The sequence below is a fragment of the Canis lupus genome, chromosome 12, assembly GCF_048164855.1.
Source record: "Canis lupus baileyi chromosome 12, mCanLup2.hap1, whole genome shotgun sequence".
In the NCBI taxonomy this organism is placed as follows: Eukaryota; Metazoa; Chordata; class Mammalia; order Carnivora; family Canidae; genus Canis; species Canis lupus.
The window spans coordinates 5722291-5742786 of NC_132849.1; the positions used below are offsets into that span (position 1 = coordinate 5722291).

Consider the following 20496-nt stretch of genomic DNA (forward strand, 5'->3'; position numbering starts at 1 on the left):
ACCTTGCACATAGTAGGGGCTTAATGAGTTTGAATTGAATTATGCTGTAAAGCTCTTAAGAGGAATTAATAAAAACAGCGACACTTAACTTTTTCCAATTGCGCTAAGGCAGACATGTTATCACTGTGCAAGTATTAAGTGTTTTTAGAGAAGTATGTTCACTTCACGAGTGACGGAAGAAGACTGCAGACCTGGGTGGAGACTGGTCTGGTAGCAGCATTGTTAATGCTCCTCTGGTCAGTCCAGAATGACAGTGAGGAGTCACCAGAATTTCGGTCTTCTCCTTCCAAAGTATTTTCACCCCCTCACCTTTCCAGAACTACCTGCCTCTTTCCGCTTCTTCCCAAAGGGCTGGAGCCAACTGACTCTACATCAAAGTCTCAAGAGCCTACCCGTTCCCTCCCCTCCCAGCTCCGGTTCAAGAACTCTCCAGATCAGAGGCCTTAAGAACACAGGCCAGGAAAACACGGGGTCACACGCGGGGCAGGCGCCAAACTGGCCGCAGCCCTGAGAGCGGCGCGGCAGGCGGGGCTGCTACGGGGCGGGGCGGGGCGGGGCGGGGCAGGTCGGGGCGGGGCCGGGCGGGCGGAGGCCTGGGGGCGGCTGGGGTGTCACCACCAACCCGCTCCGGCCGGAAACTGGCGCTAGTTTCCGGCCGGACGGCCGAAAGCCACCGATCCCGAACCAGCCGCCGGAGTCGGAGTGGAGACGGGGTGTGGAGCAGGCAAAAAGCCACTGGGGGAGGCCAGTCCCGATCAGTGCCTTCTGGCTCCAGCTTCTGATCCCGTGCGGAGCAGCAGCCGCGGTCGCAGCCTCCGCCACCGCCTCCGCCTCCATCGTCGTCGGGGGAGGGGCCAGCCGGACCCCGGGGTCACAGCAGAGGAATGAGGAGAGGCGGCCGGGCCCCGCGCTCCGCCCCGGCCTAGGGCCTTGCCCCGGGAGCCGCGAGGGTAACGGAGCCCCCTGCCCTGTCACCCTCCCCCGTCCGTCCCGCCCCTCCCGCGTCTTCGGACTCCCAGACCCTGACCCCCTGATCTCCACTGTCCCCCGTCTCTTTTCCGATGATATTCCACCCGGCGCCACCGCCTCCCGGCACCTCTCCGCGCCCCGGCTGTGCCCGCTTCGTCCCAGCCTTCCCCCGTTACTCCTCCCTTCAACCTGCGCCCCGCGTCCCCGGCCCCCTCCCCGCGCCCGGCCTCCCTCGCCAAGCGCTGCCGGGCGGTCTGGACAGTCCTCCCTCGTTAGCTAGACTTTCCGGGAGGGATGGTGGAGTTTGAAGGGGGTTGAGCGTGCGGGCTGCCCCCTATCCTGCCCCCATAGTAGGATAAAGTTCACTGTGAAGTCTCTAGAAAAGTACAACGAAGAGAAAACAAGCTTGTTTTCCCCTGTAGATAGACAAACTGAGGTGCGTCCAGTAATGGAGGAAGGGAGCGAAGAAGGTGTGCGGGTGTGTGGGTGAGAGAGAGAGGGAGACTGATTGATAAATTCTAGGGCAGACTTGTGAACTTGAGAAAAAAAAGTTGCCATGAGCCGATGGAAACTTTAGAAGCTGATGATGAGTAAGCTGGGGGCTGCGTGATCTCACTCCTCTTCTCATAATTACTAGGTTAACGGTGTGGCTCCGGTTGGGATGGAATGGGATTTGTTTACTGGGCCGGCGTATTTTTAGCTTGTCGGCTCACAAGGACCAGAGCTTTGAGTCTCCCTGAGTCTCTCTCCGTCTCCGTCTCTGTCTCTCTCCCTCCCTGTCTAGGTAGTCTGTCTAACCTAGGTGGTTCCTCTGGGCACGATACTGATAGAGAGATTAAGTTGAAAGAAGTGGACTGGTGAGATTATATGGAAGAAAGTCTCCCCCACGCTCTTCAGGGGGGTTTCCTTTTCATAAATGCAAAAGCAGGGATTAGCCGGACTTTGAGTTTTGTTTTGTTTTGTTTTGTTTTGTTTTGTTTTTACTCATATGTAAAATGCTTTTTAGAAAAACCAGAAGCTGGTAATTTTTCAGTCTTGGCTTGTCATGCTGTATATTTAGGAGGTCTTTGAGGAGGTTACATCCCTTTGTCTTTCAGAATCTATAAGATGGAAAAGGACAAGAAGAGGTTGTGGCAAGGCTAGTCCAAAAAGATAGCAAATCCTGCATTTTAAAAAAACATTTGGAAAATTTCTTTTCTAGTAAACGAGAGAGCATTCCTGGTGGAGTGAGGATAGCAGGGACTTATGCTAGGTGACTAGGGAGAATTAGGCTTATAATTAAAAGTTTGCCGTGCACAATTTGTAAATGAATACATTATAGGCAAACAATTATACTCTTTGTCCTCATTGTTTTTCTGAACAGTTCTTTTAAAGTTTAGGAACCAACCTGCTGTGCTAGTCTATTGATATTTTGAGGGCTGAACAGAACTGTAAAATAAATGAATTTGATGTTGCTCTTCTGAAGTGTGAATACCAGTCTTGTTCTAACTTCACTAGCTACCCGCATGCCTCAGAGCACCTCCCAGAGTTAAGTGGCCAGTTACTATGTACTTAGTGCTCACAAATGAGTACAAATATTAGCTCATGCTAGGAATAATTGAGAAGGTAAATATGCTGAAAAGATCTTCCAAAACTGAAATAGATTATTTTTTGATTTTTTTTTTTCCATTTTGGAGTATCAGCACCCTTCTGCCAATAATTATCCATTAACATGAATAATTTAGAATTGAACAGATATCCACTTTGGGCATTATGCATTCAAGCAGGAAGGAAAGATGGAAGGAAGATAATTTCCAAACTATTACTAATTTTTTGTTGTTGTTGCCTGACTCAATCTATCCCTTTCATTTAATGCCAAAGACTCCCTTGTGGGGGGAAGAATGTAAACCTTTGCCAGAAAAAGGGCTGTCTGCTGATTTGTATAAGGCAGGCTGAACAGTAATGAATGGTAATTGTTAGTTGGACTTGGTGGAGTTAGGTCACTAACAACTTGGAAATATTCCTGAAGCTTTATTTTCTTAATCTCCTTCTTTTGGGGACCCCTACTGAAAAAAGATTTAATTTGGAGGGAAAAATCAAATTTTTAAAAATCACACACACCCTCCCAGAGTTTGTCGACTATCAATAATTGTCTTAATTTGTGAGTCAGTTTATGCCAATTATTATTGATGTCTGGAAAATTCTATTTATATCAATGGGATGATTAAGGGAGATTTTTGAATCAGTACAATTTGAAATAGGATTGGAGGCTGTGGATTAAAGTCATAAAGAGGCATGACCTGTGGAGTTAGATAGAACTTGGTTCAAATCTTGATTATGGCATTTATTATGTGACCTTGGACAATTTACTTCTCTATCCTTATTTATAAAATATGTATGAGCAGTCAAGCAAATTAAATAGTTATTCTTTGTTAGGAGTTTATGAAGAGAAAAGAACTTCCATTCAGAAAGTATATTTATTTCTATTTATATCAACCTCCCCTGCATTTATTATTTGGTGGCTGGTGGGTTAGGCTGGGCATGGGGATTGAAGCAGTTGAATAAGTAGGAATAGCATAGGGCAGCCTAATAGTCTAGCACTATTGCCATTTTTCAGAAGGCATTGTTTGGGGTTTTGAGATTCAGTATATGTAACCCAGTGAATTATGATTAAAAACAGTATTAAAAATAAATTTTCAAATTGTTATGGGCACTAAGTGCCACTTGTTAAAGTTTTCAAGCTTCCCAAGCATGCTTAAGCATGCTAAGGATCGGGGATCCCTGGGTGGCTCAGTGGTTTAGCGCCTGCCTTTGGCCCAGGATGTGATCCTGGAGTCCTGGGATCGAGTCCCATGTCAGGCTCCTAGCATGGAGCCTGCTTCTCCCTCTGCCTCTTTATGTCTATCATGAATAAGTAAGTAAGATCTCTTTAAAAAAAAAACAAACAAAACAAAACAAAAAAAAACACTACTTCTCTTAAAGAAAAAAAAAAGCATGCTAAGGATCCTGGCAGATCCTTGTGAGGCGCTTTGTAAAGAGCACCTCCTCTTTTACCCCAGACATTCTCCCATCAAGGGAAAATCCTGAGACCGTGCTTTGAAGTGTGGCTTCAGCAGTGTCTTCCCAATAGAAATTTGGGAGCTGTGAAATCTTCTCAACAGCCCCTGATAAATTCAGGTAATTAAAATCTGTGTAATTGGGGCAGCCCAGGTGGCTCAGCGGTGTAGAGCCACCTTCAGCCCAGGGTGTGACCCTGGAGACTCGGGATCGAATCCCATGTCAGACTCCCTGCATGGAGCCTGCTTCTCCCTCTGCCTATGTCTCTGCCTCTCTCTCTCTCTCTGTGTCTCTCAAGAGTAAACAAATAAAATCTTTAAAAAAAAAAGATATAAAAAATCTGTGTAGCTGGAATATAGATGGAGGGCAGTTTTAGGAATGCCAGAACTCAGTTGAGTTTTTGATATGATGGAAGGTTTTTTTAGGAAAAGATTTATTTATTTGATAGAGTGTACATGAGCATGAGTGGGAGTGGCAGAGGGAGAGGGAGAGAGAATCTCAGGCAGACTCTACGGGGAACACAGAGCCTGATGTGGGGTTCAGTCTCAAGACCCTTGAGATCATGACCCAAGCCGAAATCAAGAGTCATATGGTCAGTAGACTGAGCCATGCAAGGCACCCTTGCATTTTGTTTTGTGAAGTAAGAAATCCTGGCTACATAATGATTGAGCACTCTTGTGGATAAAGCTCTCTCCAAGCTCCAGTGACAGGCTTTGGGAAGATAGAAAAGATATAAAGACAGGTTTCCTTGCCCCTAGGACAGGGATAGGGTTGTGGAAGGTGATTTATATAAATGGGAAGGCACACTATTACAAGCTTTAATATTTAGAGCATAACATATAAACAAAACCAAGTTTAATGTGCTATAAATGGAGTACATAAAGGCTAGAAAACTTGAAGTAACAAAGAGTCTGTGAGATTAATTAGGGAAGATATCTGAATCGGCAAAATTTGCAATGGACTTGGAGGCTGTGGATTAGAGTCATAAAGAAGCATGGCCAATGAATTTAGACAGACTTGGTTCAAATCTTGACTATGTGATCTTAGACAATTTACTTGTCTATCCTTATCTGAAATATGTGTGAGCATTCAAGTAAATGAATAGCTATTCTATGTTGAGTAGAAGAAAATAAAAGATCTTCCAGGCAGAAAGTATAGAATGCAGCATGCAGTGATGGTATGAATGACTAAGTTGTGTTTGTTGGGAGCATAAATGAGAGGGACTGGAGAGAATGTGGGTGGTCAAGTCATGGGTAGAGCAGGCAAGAGGGTGGAGGGGACTCAGAGGCCAGACTGTTGGGTGTTGATGGAAGGGTCAATAGAGTCATTGTAGGTTCTTGAACAAAGAATAGATTTAATGAAAAGTATTGAGCCTTCTGGTCCAGGAACTCAGGGACAAGGAATCAGGCAGGCACCGGTACATTGTAACTCTTTGGTTTCTCTTCTGGACCATCTTGGCCTAAAGGGATCATCTAGGAGACATAGGATTCCTTGCAGAAGTTTTGTGGTCATACGTCTTACTAACTATGCTGAGCTCTGCTTGTACCTGTCTCAAATTGTACTATGCGCTTGTGGGCTAGTTGGATTATCCTCAATAGTTTATGGTAAGGAAGTATCGTGTTTTAAGTACATTTAACTTTCAGTTATCTCTGCTATAATAGCGAACAGTAGTATAAGTAATTCAGAACTTTTTTTTTTTAATTTATTTTTTATTGGTGTTCAATTTACTAACATACAGAATAACCCCCAGTGCCCGTCACCCATTCACTCCCACCCCCCGCCCTCCTCCCCTTCTACCACCCCTAGTTCGTTTCCCAGAGTTAGCAGTCTTTACGTTCTGTCTCCCTTTCTGATATTTCCCACACATTTCTTCTCCCTTCTCTTATATTCCCTTTGACTATTATTTATATTCCCCAAATGAATGAGAACATATAATGTTTGTCCTTCTCCGACTGACTTACTTCACTCAGCAATTCAGAACTTAATATGGAAATTTCTTGGTTAGAAAATCATTATTTTTAAAGCCAGATTCATTTTAATGTTTTGAGGATCATACTGATGTTGAAATGAATTTGCATTTCTAAGCCTATATTACCTGATGGTGAGGAGGTTATACTGATGATGAAGAAGAACAGTCAAACTTTGTTTAAAGATTATGCCTCAGAAATCCTGTAAATTGGATAATCCATTTATGGATAATTAAGACTGGGCTATATGAATATATTAATGAAGACCAGTTTCTTTTCAAAATCTGTGCAGGTCCAGTGTGGCCACTTAGGCTGTATGCCTTATGCCTAAGAGCGATTTATAGATGATGCCTATGTTGTAGCCAGAATGAGTCTTCAATCACAGTATCTGGAGGAATCCTATTGTGTCATGTTGCATTGTTGAAGATGAAGGTGGCCTTTTCAAAGGACTTGGCTTTGTAGAGGCTCTTCCAGATAGTAACTCCACTAAAAAACCATCAGGTTTTTCCTCCTAAAGTAAACTTGTTTGAAAATCTGGCCAATTAAAAAAAAAATTAAAGGAATGAGGAGCAGTGTCCACATTTAATAAACAAACAAAAGATCACATGCCTGTTCTTCCAACCTTGTTCTTTAAGTTGACTTGCTTTCCTTCATCCCTGCCTACCCTCCCCGCCCCCACCTTCTCACAGTCATTACCAAACTATGTGCTTATGATGTCATGAGCACAGGATTATTATTTACTTCTTGAGTCAGGAGATTGTAGTATTTTTGAGTGGAAATCAGAGGTGGAAGTCAGGAATCTTAATTTATACAGTTTAGTTCAGGATTATTTTCAGCTGTGTTTTTTAGGATTATGTCTCTTTTTTTATTTCTCTAAGACATAGTTTTGGGTAGGAAAAGTTACTAAACTTTTATTTTTAATGACTTTTTTTTTTAAAGATTTTATTTATTTATTCATTCATAAGAGACACACACAGAGAGAGAGAGGCAGAGACCCAGGCAGAGGGAGAAGCAGGCTCCCTGAAAGGAGCCCAATGTAGGACTCGATCCTGGATCCCGGGATCACACCCTGAGCCCAAGACAGACGCTCAACTGCTGAGCCACTGAGGCATCCGTAGTGACCTGCTTTGAGTTTAGTTTTATGCTAGGTTTATGCATAATGCAGAGGATTAAAAAAAATGACTATTTTGTGCCCTTGAAGAGTTTACAGTCTAGCTGGGAGTAAGGAATATAGGAAGATGTGAATACCTATTGAGCCTCTATTATGCCAGACAAATAAAAGGAAGAAAATGAGAAATCGTATTATTGCTTGTATAGTACAGACCTCAGACCGTATGTATTTGGGGAGAAGGGCACTCAATTCCTATCACAGAGGAATTGTAACTTATCCCAGATCTTGAAAAAGTAAACCAAATTGTCTCAGGTACAAGGGGTGAAGATGAACCAAATAACAACAAAATCATTTCATTTTGGAGCTGAGAGGGATCAAGCAAAAGCCTGGACCAGGCTTGGGTTTTCTTGGGGCAGTGATAAGACTGAGCTGAGTAGCAGTGAATAGTAGTGAAAGAAGTGGTTAGGTTGGTTAGGAGCTATGTTTTAGAGGGGCCTTAAAAGGCAGGCTTTTAAGTTGAGATTTTAAATGATAGGAAATAGTGAACCACTGCGAATTTTTGAGGAGGACAGTAATATGATTACAGTAGGAAACAGGTGGTCGAGGAGGGAAGAAGGATAAGGTGATGAGACCTGAACTCAAGTTGAAGGAGGTGGGATAAGGAGAGAAAGAGGGAAAAAGATTGTGGAGAAAAAGTTGAAGTCAGTGGGGATTGGATGTAGCAGATGAAAGAGAGTGATCCATCAAGTATGACTATGACATTTTAAGCTTGGGTTTCTGAGACATTGAGATAGGGAAGTTAGGAAGGTTTCCTCATTTTGTAGGGGAATTTGATGAGTTCAGTTTGAGATACAAAGTGGCAATGAAATGCCCAAGTAAAAGCTGAACCGGTTGTTACAGATGAGCCCATAGCTGGTGGAGAGTAGAGTCAGAGGTTAATACATTTGGAAATGTGGTTTTGCAGTTCATCAACATGGATATGGTAGCTGTAGCCAAGAGAATGAATAAGCTCTCTGAAGACTAGAGTTTAGGGAAAGAGCAAAAGGCCAGAGATAATGGTAGTGATAAACTCAATTATTCTACACTCTTTGGGCCATCTTAATTGACTTCTTTGTCCTTTCTTGTTTTCTGTTCCTTTCCTCCCAACTCCAGCAAACATCCCTTGAACGTCTCTTACCTTGTAAGCACTGTCTTAGGTAGGCACTGAGGAAACAGATGAGTCAGACAAGTTCTCAACCTACAAGGAGTTATGGATCCAGGGGGAGGAGACAGATGCATAAATATATAGATATATGAAGTGTGTAGTAGTTGTTGTGACAGAAGTTATGTAGGGGGATAAGTAGCGGTCTAAAGGTCATTTCTGCCTTGGGCATGCAGAGGTTGGAAAGTGCCTCCCAGAGGAGATGACATCTGAGATGAGTCTTGAAAGATGAGTTAAGGGTGTAGCCTACAGAAGGCAGGGAGAAGTACACTCCAGGCTGAGAAAACAGCATGAACAAAAGCTTAAAGGAACAAAACAGCCAGACTTCTTCAGGTAACTTTTAAGTAATTATTGTGGCTGGAGGACAGGGTTGGAGGGCAGGGATGAGTCTGGTGAAGTAGGTAAGGCTGATCATGGACAGCTTTAGCTTGTGCTGCAGTAAATGATGAGCATTTCAGGGTTTTAAAGCACTGGATGAAAAAGTAAGTTTCAACTTGTAGAAAGATTGTTTTGTCAGTGGTGTAGAGGGTGCGTTGGAGAGGAACAAAAGCAAAAGGCTTTTAAAGTGCGTTTATTATGCTTAACAGTAACACATTGATTACTGAGTGATCATGTTTGTAGACTCATGGAATCAGAGACTACAGGGACTGTTTCTTAGTTTACCTTGTTTATTTTCAGAGGGCATACCTGAGATTTACTCAGGATCTTAGAAGTAGTTTTGTAATAGCTTGGTCTGGAATTCAATCTCCAGTGGCTATAATGTGGTTGGTGATTAATAAATGTCATTTCACCTCTCTGATTCCCTGACGTCCTATTCCGGTGTTTGTTACATCCTGCCACAGTGCACTGTGCTAGAAGACATTCCATCCCATTGTCATTTTTACCAGTCCAGAGTGAACAGTGGCTTTTTCCCAGGTCTGACTGAAGAAGATCTGCTCTGAGAGTACTTTGGGGGAATAGGGACTTTTGACCTGGGGCAGTTGGGTGCCCTGGAGTGGAGTGAATAGGATGTTAGGATTATTCATCTGTAATGATTCAGATGTAGAAGAATGTCAGGGTATTTATTGAGTGTGCAGGTGTAATTATCTCTCTTGCTAAATTCCCTTCAAGTTGTTTTCTTTTAAACTTAATTTTAGATTGTGCCAGTGAAACTTTGGTAGAGGAAATAGGCTTGGATAAATTGGTTACCCACAAAAAGGATATTTATCTAAAAAAACCAAGATTTGTCATTATACTTGTGTTCTAAATTTTCCTTTCCTGTGTTTTTAAATTTTGGGGTGTGTATGTGTGTGTGTGTGTGTGTATATATATATATATATATATTTTTTTTTTTTTTAAAGTAAGGTGTAGGCCCAACATGGGACTTGAACTCATGACACTCAGATCAAGAGTTGCATGTTCTACTGACTGAGCCAGCCAGGTGCCCCTTCACTGGGTTTTTGTGAAGGGAAATTGGGTTTAAAGTGCTAAATGAGGGTTTGGGTTTTGTGTTTCAGTCATTTTGTTAGAGAAGAACAGAACAGGATAGAAGGATATCTTAGAGGTTCTTAGATTCCCCTGGGAAAGGTTGGGCCACAGGGGATGTGGAAGGATGGGTACCTTCCATTGATAAGTCTTCCCCCAAACTTAACTGAGTTGTGATTTCTTTACCCTCCTCTCTGGGCTCTGTCCACATCTCCAGAGATGGGCCTTGGTTTGGAAACTGTCCACTTAAACAGAATTGCCAATTCTTAATTCTTTCTCAAGTGGGCAAGGGTACATTTTGTTTTTGTGAGTGTTTGTAGGGGGAGGAAGGGAGAGAGGAGGCACAGAATAACTACTCAGTGAGTCTTTATCTGAATTCCTATGTAACTAGAAGTTTCCTTGGCTTATTTTTTTTGGGGGGGGGAGAAGACTTGGTTATACTGGCATTTATGTTGTGTGGGAGCATGGTTGTCACTCTCCTTGGATATCTGATTTAGGATGGCAATAAAAACTTCCTTCTTGTCTGTATCTGTTAGCCTTCCCCCCACCCTGTTCTGACTGCCTTTTGTGCACACTCTGAGGGATGAAGGATCCTGTTCAGTTGAGAGCCAGACTAATCAAGTGTTCCCTGAAAGTTTAGGGAAAGCATCTTAATCCTGATCATTATTTTTGGGTTAGTGACTCCACTGTTTTTCCAGTCACCTGGCCCTTTCTTAATTTCCAAATTTTGAATAATGAGATATTTTGAATATTTAGAAAAGTCCAGGGGAAAAAAAACCCCAAGACATTTTTTTGCCCATAACCCACATTTTATGGATATTAACATTTTGTCATATTTGTTTTAGATCTCTTATTCTGTTTAAGATATAATGTTAGATATAGCTGAGTCCTACTGTGCATCCTTTCCTCTTTCCTCTTTATTGGGAAATGACTACTGGCCTGATTTGCTACCTATTATTCAATTTCATGTTTTATACTTTATTTTTTATGTATTTTAGGTACATATAACATACATAAACAACATGTAGATTTGAAACCTTACATAAATGGAATTGTACTGTATGTATCCTTTTGCAATTTCCCCCCTCAATATTGTTTTTCAGATGTGTCTTCATGTAGATCTAATTCACATAATCATCTAATCTTTTAGCCTCTTTCCTCCAATGCCCTTTTCATTTGTCCTGTTGAAAAATATCCTACCCATCAAAGTCCCAGTTTAAACTATATCTTCCATGAAAACTTTCCTGACTTTTTTTTTCCTCCAACAGGATATGATCTTTCCCACTTCTGAATTCTCCTCTTATTTTATTCATACTTGTTTGGTAGTAGTTGTATATTTTTGTGTTTTTGTTTATTTGTGCCCTTAGCATGCCATTTCTACTACACTATGAGCTCCCTGACAGCAGAGAAGTTTGTTTTATTTTCTGTCTCTCCTGGGGCTTGCCACAGTAACTTATACATGGTAGGCATTTAGTAACTATTAGTGACTAAATGGTTAATTAATGAACTAAAAAAATAAAGACAATCCTTTGTGTTGATGAACTGTTAGTTATGAGAATGATAGTGGCCCCCATGAAAATAGAGCTTGTAAAGAAACATTCAGCACTGAAAGTTAAATAAAATGCTCATAAATAGCAGGGGCAATCAAGACTAACTTCCTGCAGATGAGCAAACATTCCCTGAGAAATGAAATGGGAATTGATTGATGATATCATCCAATGAGGATATTCCTGGGAATAGATCCTGATGGCATTTGTGAGGCAGTGTGCTCCTGTGGCTATCAAATTCTGCTGTTGTCATCAAGGTCTTGACACCCTCACTCGAGATGGGATACTGGTGTTGAGAAAAAGCAGCCTCTCTGTTCACTTAATAAACACTGCTGAGATCCAGGAATTCTTAGGGCCCTAAAGAAGAGGGCCTAATATACACATTTGTACATACATTTATATGTATGTACGTATACTTTTAATACTTGCCTTTTTTATTGAAACCACATTGTATCTCAGTAGAATGTTTTGAAGCTTTTTTAATTCTGGGAGGTGCGGTCCCAATATAACATCATTTCAGCCTCGCGGAAGCTTTTCCATTCCCTGCCAAGTCGAAATTAAATATTAAATGAAACTATATGAAATTGCAATTTTGTAGGTAAAAGCAGTCAAATATTGGCAGTTTTGTATGGTTAAATCTTATAGTCCAGTTTTGATTTTCTCTTGGCATTCTGCAGAACATTATCATCGACCTTTTTGAAGTGGATAATCCTAAATCCATTTATAATTCTAAAACACATTTCTGAACTTTAATTTGCAACCAGTTTTCTTTTGTAGTTATCTTAAGCTCAAGTGTTTAGTAAAATGTTTGTATTTTTCAACACATATTAAGTATGTAATGGGTAAGGTTGTACGGGGAAGGTAAGGATTGTAGGCCAGAATACACTGGGGGAAATAAGCCTGTATTTAAGACTTTTGCTGCAGTAGCTACATACAATTGATTGAATTGCCTTTAAGGAGCATACACTTTGTTTGAGTAAATGTCCCCTCACCCTGCACTTCCTGCCATCCCAATGTCTCCTCTTCAGTCTTGATAAGGGAGATCTGGTGGTGGGGAAAACCATGGAAGAGAAAATTACCTGTGGCCCTTGATTTTATTTGGAGACTTAACAGGAAAAGAAGTTATGAGCCCTAGCTCCTGGCACCAGACTCTTACTTTGTAGTGCTCCAAACAGTTCTTCGTTTAAGGGAGCCCAGGGCAGGGATGGGGTGGGGGCTAAACAAAGAGATAGTGGGAGTTAGCAGATATTACGGAATGGGATTGAGGACTAGGAATGGAAGAATGAGGATAGGTATAAACATTTAAATATGCTTTGTTTCCTCTCATCCTTCAAAACCTGGCTTAGAAGTCTTTCTTTTTGGCTCAGGTCAAGATCCCAGGGTGGTGGGATCAAATCCTGCATCAGCCACCCTGCAGGTAGCCTGCTTCCTCCTCTGCCTGTTTCTCTGCATCTCTCTCTGTGTCTCTTATGAATAAATAAATAAAATCTTTGAAAAAAGAAAAGAGACATATTATAAGGGACACCTGGGTGGCTCAGCAGTTGAGCATCTGTCTTTGGCTCAGGGTGTGATCCTGGGGTCCCGGGATCGAGTCTTCCTGCATGGCGCCTGCTTCTTCCTCTGCCTGTCTCTCTCTCTCTCTCTCTCTCTCTCTCTCTCTCTCTCTGTGTGTGTGTGTGTGTGTCTCATGAATAAATAAATAAAATCTTAAAAAAAAAAAAGAAGTCTTTATAACCCTTCCTTGTACCTTAACTATATCAGATTTGTATCCAGGCCACATACCTGCTTGGAAGATATCATGTATACAATTCAGCTTTGAAAGTATCAGCTTGTGCTCTAAAATAGTTCTTTGAAAAGTCAGGGTCATTTTAAACGAGTTGCTCTACTATTGCCTTTTGAATCATTAATAACTGACATTGAAGGAAAAGAAAACTCTGAGCCTTTAGTATTAGGAATTCTTGGTCTTTACGTGAAGGTAGTCTCATATGAAGAACGGAGAAAGACAAAATATATTGCTAACAAAAATATTTTAGACAGCAAGTTCTTATTTTAAAAATTCACCTGCTCTTATAAATTCCTTTGTATTTGCTTTTGTCTTCTTTGAACTAAGAGCTTACCTGGCCAAGTGTTAGACTATTCATTTTCTGAAATTTTCTATCAGTACTAAGGACAAAATTATCTGACATAAAGAATACTTAGTCTGTGTTTGATGACAAGGGATAAAGACTTCCCATACTCCTCAGAATTCTGAGAATAGAAAGTTAGACTTAATATTTGCTGCATCCTGGTTTCTTTGTGCCTAAAATAAATTCCTAGCTATTTGGCACAAGGTGACCTCTCATTTTAACAAACCTTAAATTCCTTCTCTCTCATATCATCTTTGAAGTTTTTTGTAATATGCTAGTTCATTATGGAAATTAAGATAAAAAAATCATCTACACAAATTTCTCTTGATGTTTGCTGCCAGCTTGAGACCATAAATTCCTTTCTACCGAATACCTGCTGTGTACCAGAATTTGGACAACATGCTCTAAGGAGATGCCAAGGAAGTGTTACCCAGCAAATAAACTAGACAAGTAATAGGAGAATTGGCCTTTGGGAATTTACATTCTGTGTTAAATGGGATATAGTTACATATATATAAATACCTATATAGGAAAAAAATGTGAGAAACAAACTACCGTGTAGTATGTATACCATCATACAGCATTTTAGAGCTGAAAGGAAGTTTACATACTGTCATCATTTTCTAGGTCAGGAAAATGAAGCCTAGAAAGTTAGACTTGTCCAAGGTAGTAGTTATTGTTAACAGTAAGCATATTATTAAATATTTGTTCTCTGAAAAGTTAGGCTTCAGGAAACAAAGAGAGTCATGAAGACCTTATTCATTAGTTGTGAAGATTGAATTATTTGCATAAAAAAGAAATAATATAAAGTCATGGGTACTAAGTGTCAAGTGAGGAGTACAGTTGTACAGAATTACATAGAATGTTTTCTTTTTCTTTTCTTTTCTTTTCTTTTTTTTTTTTTTTTTTAAGCTAAACTCTATGCCCTATGTGGAGCTTTTACTCACAACCCTGAGATCAAGAGTTGCATGGTCTACCAACTGAGCCAGCCAGGTGCCCTCTGGAATTATATAGAAGTTTAGCGGGAGTAGGGGAAAATTTTATAGTTAGGGTAATCTAGACCTTAGGAGAAGAAAGACTTCAGAAGGCAATCAAGGCATGAGCACAGTGAACTAAACCAACCTTGTTTTGAGGGTAGAGCAAGTAGACAAGCAATGAGATTTTTTTTTAAAAAAAGATTTTATTTATTTATTAAAGACACACAGAGAGGCAGAGACATAAGCAGAGGGAGAAGCAGGCTCCATGCAGGAGGCCCCATGTGGGATTCAATTCTGGGACTCTGGGATCATGCCCTGAGCCAAAGGCAGACACTCAACTGCTTAGCCACTCAGGCATCCCAGCAAACAATTAGATTAATAAAATTGTAGAGTTAAGTAAATCGGAGAGGGCCTTAAATCTCAGGCAGAGGAATTTGGTTTATACTTACAGTGAAAAATCCCCAAGCAAAGGATTGTATGTGTAGATGAGTATTTTAGGAAAATGGATTTCAGCTCTCCAGTGTGAAGTGGAAGAAGAGAGACCAGGTAGAGAGGCTGTTATAATAGTCCGGGGGGAGGGAGTTTCTACAGGGGAGATGGTAATGGGAGAGAGAAGAGATTCCAGTGATTTGAAGAAAAGTAAATAGAATTTAATAACTGCTCTTATAGGAAGGGTAGACAGTAACAATGCACATGTTCTCAATCTGGGTTATAGCAGTAGAGGAGCTTAGTTTGGCTGGTGTCTGATACATAGACTCTCCAAAGTGATACCTTGGTGGAGGCCTTTGAGGAGCACTGAGTCTAGCCCAACATTCTCAGTACTGAATATATAATTTAAGTGACTAAGTTTGCACACTTCCTAAGTTAATAGAACTTGATGTGGAGCCCATTCTTTTGACTATTGGCAGTGCTCTATTATATCCTGTTGCTTAAGAGGAGGTGGGTCAAGTGGTTAAATACACAGAGGAGATGCCTGGTAAGTGAAATAGGAAGTTGCAAGACCACATTATGATGAGGTTTCCCACAAGCTGTTTCAGTTCTCATAGGTTCTCCTTATTTTCAGACACTGCATGTATATACTGTCCAGCTCATAATGCAACAAGAGACTGGCGTTCTTTAGAGCTATCTTCTTCTGACATTCAATTCTTCACAGTCAAGGAAAAAGATCCCTTCAGATTTTAGATGTAATTCTATATACTCTCCCACCCCTGATTTTGAAGGTGAAATATCTTTTCATCTGCAGGTAGATAGGTTGCTGTGGTTACAGGCTGCAGGTGAGGTAGCCTCAAAGACTCCATCAGTCTCTTTGGGGTAAAGGGAGGAGAGTTTTGGGCCTAAATCTTTCAAGCTTACCACCCAGTCAGCAGTTACGAACAATTTACTTACATAGATCTTACTACCTAAAATGGTCAGTAAATAATGTGAATCAATAGAGTGTTTACGCTAATGGGAAGTTTTTAGAAGATTAAATAGCCTTCTAAAAAATCCTTTAGATTTGGTTTTTAAATATATAGTCTGGTATATTTAAGCTATGACTCAGTCTCACTTCTTTTGCCTTCTGTTTTCCCTCCCTTTCCTTTTCTCTCCCTTTTCCTATTCTGCCAGGCTTTTATCTGACTGGTAACAGATACCTGAAGACTCACAATAGCATTATCTGGATCAACTAACATTTATTATGTACCTACTACAAGGGTCTTTTATTTAACTTCATATGCGAAGATGAAATATTCCTGGATAATATGACTAGGACCCTAGTAGTAACGCTTTGCAACGCTTGGCTTCTACAATGCTTACCCCATTTTAATCTTTGCCATGTCTCTTCTGTTATGACTTCTGACCCAGCTAGGAAGTAAAGGGAAGAAAACTTTACTATTTAATAGTGAGACCCTACCATGAGTTATATATAGTAAGTACTTGATATATCATCTCACCTAATACTCATAACAGTTCAATAAGGTAGATGTTTTTATACCTATTTACAGATTAATTCATCTCATATTACTGTGTTAATAAAATATCAATTCAGCCAAGATATATAGGTATTGTTGAAGGTGCTGAGGATACCACAGTGATTATCAGATGAATTCCCTACTAAGGCACAGAGAAGTTAAATAATTTGCTTGAGGTCACACAGCAAGAAAGTGACAGATAAAAAAAAAAGAAAGTGACAGATGTAGGATTTACATAGAGATCTGGTGGATTCCAAAGGGAATGTATGCAACCACTATAACATGCTGCCATTTACATATATTGCATGTTCTCTGTGATTATTTAAATAAATCAAATTATAGATAGGTATGGTGTCTAGTATTTTTTTGTTTAAAAAGGTTCTCCATGAATCCAAGAAAGAAATCTCTCTTGGTGCTGATAAGCACACCTGCCCAATAATGCTTTTCCTCTCTTCCTTCTTCTCTCCCACCCCCTCTCCACTCACTCATACTTGGGTATAAACTGGACAGTGTGACCTGCTTTGGCATGTGGATGTGTTTGTGTTTTGAGGACTGGGAGAGTTTTTGTTTCCTTGGCTTCCAGAATGTTCCTTGCCCACTTGCAAGTGCTTTCTTGTAGCATGGTGAGTAATGTGTTGCTAATGTTGTAATGTGGTCATACCAGTTGGAGTATTTTTTTTTTTCTTTTTCTCCCAGTTCTCTGATGAATATGTGAGTGAGGACTCTTGGACTGAACTTGGCCTCCTGCAGTTCATTCAAATAGAGAAGGCTTTCTGTATTCAGAGGACTAAAAAAATAGTCTTGAGGTTGGGAAGACTATTGAAATCCCATGTTGGATGCCTTGGTGGCTCATCAGTTAAGTGTCTGCCTTTGGCTCAGGTCATGATCTCAGGGTCCTGGGATTAAGCCCTGTGGGGCTCCCTGCTCAGCACACAGTCTGCTTGGGATCCTCCTCTCCCTCTGCCCTTTCCCCTGTCTCATGCTCTCTCTCTGTCTCAAATAAATCAAATAAGTCTTTAAAAAAATAAAATAAAATCCAGTGTCTTCTGCCCAGCTGAAATTGAGTTTTTTTTAGTATTCTAGGTTTATTCTTTAGCTATTATGATCCAAGAGAGTACTTGTTTTAGATTATGGTCATTATCACTATGTGCCATATCTTGGATGAACAGTGTTTGTTCTGGAGTTGGGAGCTTAACAATAGGCACACAGGTTTTGTAGTAAGCATTACCTATTAGGAAGCACTAAAAAATGTCTGTGAGAGTGAGAAGCTGAGTTTCAGTTGAGTCCTAGGGATTAATTAGGTGGGATCAAGGTGGCTGGTTTTAGAACTAGTTGGTTCCAATTAAGATTGGGATTTAGGCACATAAGGTTAATGAGATGATTTATGTGGATGTGTCTAACCTAGTGCTTGGTACTTGATTGGTGCACAGTAAGTATTAGTTAAATCTTTAAAGGTACTTGAATGGTGAGTGCTGTCAGTTTGTCTTCCTAGGGCAGTTTTCTTATCATTAACTATTCCTCCTTTTAGAAGAATATTTATTGATAATTTAACTGGGTAAAGCATTTGGAAAATGGGTTGGGGTATCGAAGATTTACATCAGATTCTTGATGAAACTGTGGTCTTAACATGTACAAATTGAATCAGGTCTAATTTAAAGGGAAATTTGTGATTTTCCTTTGCTAGGGTCCTATGCTTTTTTTGATAGCAATAGTGTTTCTGACCTAGTGGTAGAGTTGAAAATGCTTTTCAATTCCAGTTGAACTGGGTTTGATTTTGATATTTGAGATAATTGCTTATGGTGTTTCCTTTTATCTTCTGCATTTTTCTCAGCGACTCTAAGTAATACTTCAAATAGAAAGTATTTTGTGACTTGCAAAGCTAGCACTACCAATAATAGTGTTAAAAATATTAACATTTTTAAGGTTAGGGATAAGACTCATTCTAATGAAGGTTGGTTTCTTGGATTAATTTCAAGGAGAAAAACTCAGGACAGTGGGATATTTGCCAACTGACTTGTGTACTAATTCATACCTTTTGTACTTTTTGTGGAAGTGAAAAGGAAAGGCAGAGACTTTTACCCTGAAAACTTTGCCTAGGGCTATGTCATCTCGAAGGGTTGCCTATACTACTTTGACATACTCTATTGTGGGAAGAAAGTTAAACAAGATTTGACATATGTTTGATTTTAGGGATTTATAGTACATTTTACTGGAAGCATCTGTCTATATAGGAAACAACTCATTCCAGTTTATTGGTAAAGTCAACTACATTCCATTACTATGAATCCTATACTGATAAAGTATATCAGTCTAGGACAGTATGGCCTCCCAGAATGGTAAGATTAAGGAAATCGTGCCTTTCATCAAAAGTTGATGCTTTATTTCTCTCTTGGTTTTTATTTTATGTTTTATTCTTTTTAAAAAATATTTATTTATTTATTTAGTCATGAGAGACACGCAAAGAGAGGCAGAGACATAGGCAGAGTGAGAAGTAGGCTGTATGCAGGGAACCCGATGTGGGACTTGATCCTGGGACCCTGGGATCACACCCTGAGCACAAGGCAGATGCTCAACTGCTGAGCCACCCAGGCGTCTGTTTATGTTTTATTCTGTTCAAAATTTAGTTATTGCTATGATTTCATAACAGCATATGAAAACTATATTGTAGCTTTATATTATCAATAGAAAAGAAAAAGAAAAATCTATCCTTTTGTCACACTTAATTTTATCCTACCCTCTTGCTCCAAAACTTTAGACCTCAGGAATATAGTGCTAGAATATGTTCAAATCCAGTTTCTATCTTTAGTGGTGATGAGCAAAACAAAGATGATTTTCCTTAATATGATTTGTTTAAATGATTAAATTTCCTAATTAGGCATCTTTTTCTTTAGTACACATCTGTAGAAGTAAGAGATTTATCTTGGTGGCAGGAGAAAAGGAAATTTTTCATAGATAAATCCACAAAGTGGATCACATAGAGAATTGAAAGTCATCGGTATATGTGAAGTCAGATAAAGATTGCTAGAATAGGAGTCAGATAAAGATTGATAGAATAGGAGTCAACAGGGGTGCCTGGGTGGCTTAGTTGGTTAAGTATCCAACTCTTGGTTTCCGCTCAGGTCATCATCTCATGGGTCAAGGGATCGAGCCCCACTTTGGGCTCCCTACTCAGTGCTCAGTGGGGAGAAGGGGAAGGTCTGCTTGAATAGTCTATCTCTCTCTGCTGCCCCTCCTCCCCAACTTGAGTATGAGCTCTCTCTCTAAAATAAATCTTTGGAGAAAAAAAAGAGTAGCAGTCAACAGACTTTATGTTCTATACACAGTTTTAGCACTATAGTTAGCTCTGTGACTTTGGGCAAGTCATTTAATCTCCCTCACCTGGTTCTCAGTGTTCTCATCTGTAATTTGAGGGTATGGAATGAAGTGATCTCTGATGTCCTGGTTCTAAAGTCCATAATTCCAAAGTACCAAACAAGGAAAATAGACTGACTTTCTGCACCTCATCACCAGACTTGTTCCACATTAGACCCGAATGTGCAAGGTTAATTATGTAAAAATAGAAATGTATAGTTTGTATTCCCAGGTAGACTAGAATTGTCAGATTATGTTATATGCTTATAACTAATTTCATATGTTTAAATATAAGAGGCTCGGTTGCTTTTATTTTAAATTTTATTTAAAAAATTTGAGAGAGAGCACAGGGAGAAGAGCAGAAGGGGTGGGAGAGAGGCAAGTAGACTCTGTGCTGAGTACAGTTTATAAGTTTGTTTTTAGAATGAGAGAGTGTGTGATGGCCCCTGTCCTGTCCACCTCCAGAGAGAGGGAAAGAGAGAATCTTGAGCAGCCTCCACACCTAGCATGGAGCCGGACACAGGGCTCCATCTCACAACCCTAAGATCCCTGAGCCAAAATCAAGTCAGATACTTAACCAGCTGAGCCACCCAGTTGCGTGAGGCTTGGTTGCTTTTAAAAGAAAAATTATTATTATTTTTTAAAGATTTATTTATTTATTTATTTATTTATTTATTTATTTATTCATGAGAGGCACACAGAGAGAGGGCAGAGACATAGGCAGAGGGAGAAGCAGGCTCCTGGTGGGGAGCCCAATGTGGGACTTGATCCCAGGACCCCAGGATCATGCCCCCAGCC

At 40.3% G+C, this 20496-nt stretch overlaps 1 protein-coding gene across 3 annotated transcripts in view; it reads left to right on the forward strand.

The window, feature by feature from the left end:
• Positions 1–604: 604 nt before the first annotated feature.
• Positions 605–20496, forward strand: part of OTUD7B (OTU deubiquitinase 7B) — a 54660-nt gene continuing 34768 nt past the window's right edge. Inside the window, exon 1 of one of the 3 annotated variants that reach the window (XM_072769352.1) lies at positions 605–950. The gene's annotated coding sequence lies outside the window, so the exon portion shown is untranslated. The remainder of the gene's footprint in view (positions 951–20496) is intronic. The other 2 variants (XM_072769353.1, XM_072769350.1) reach the window with 2 other exon arrangements.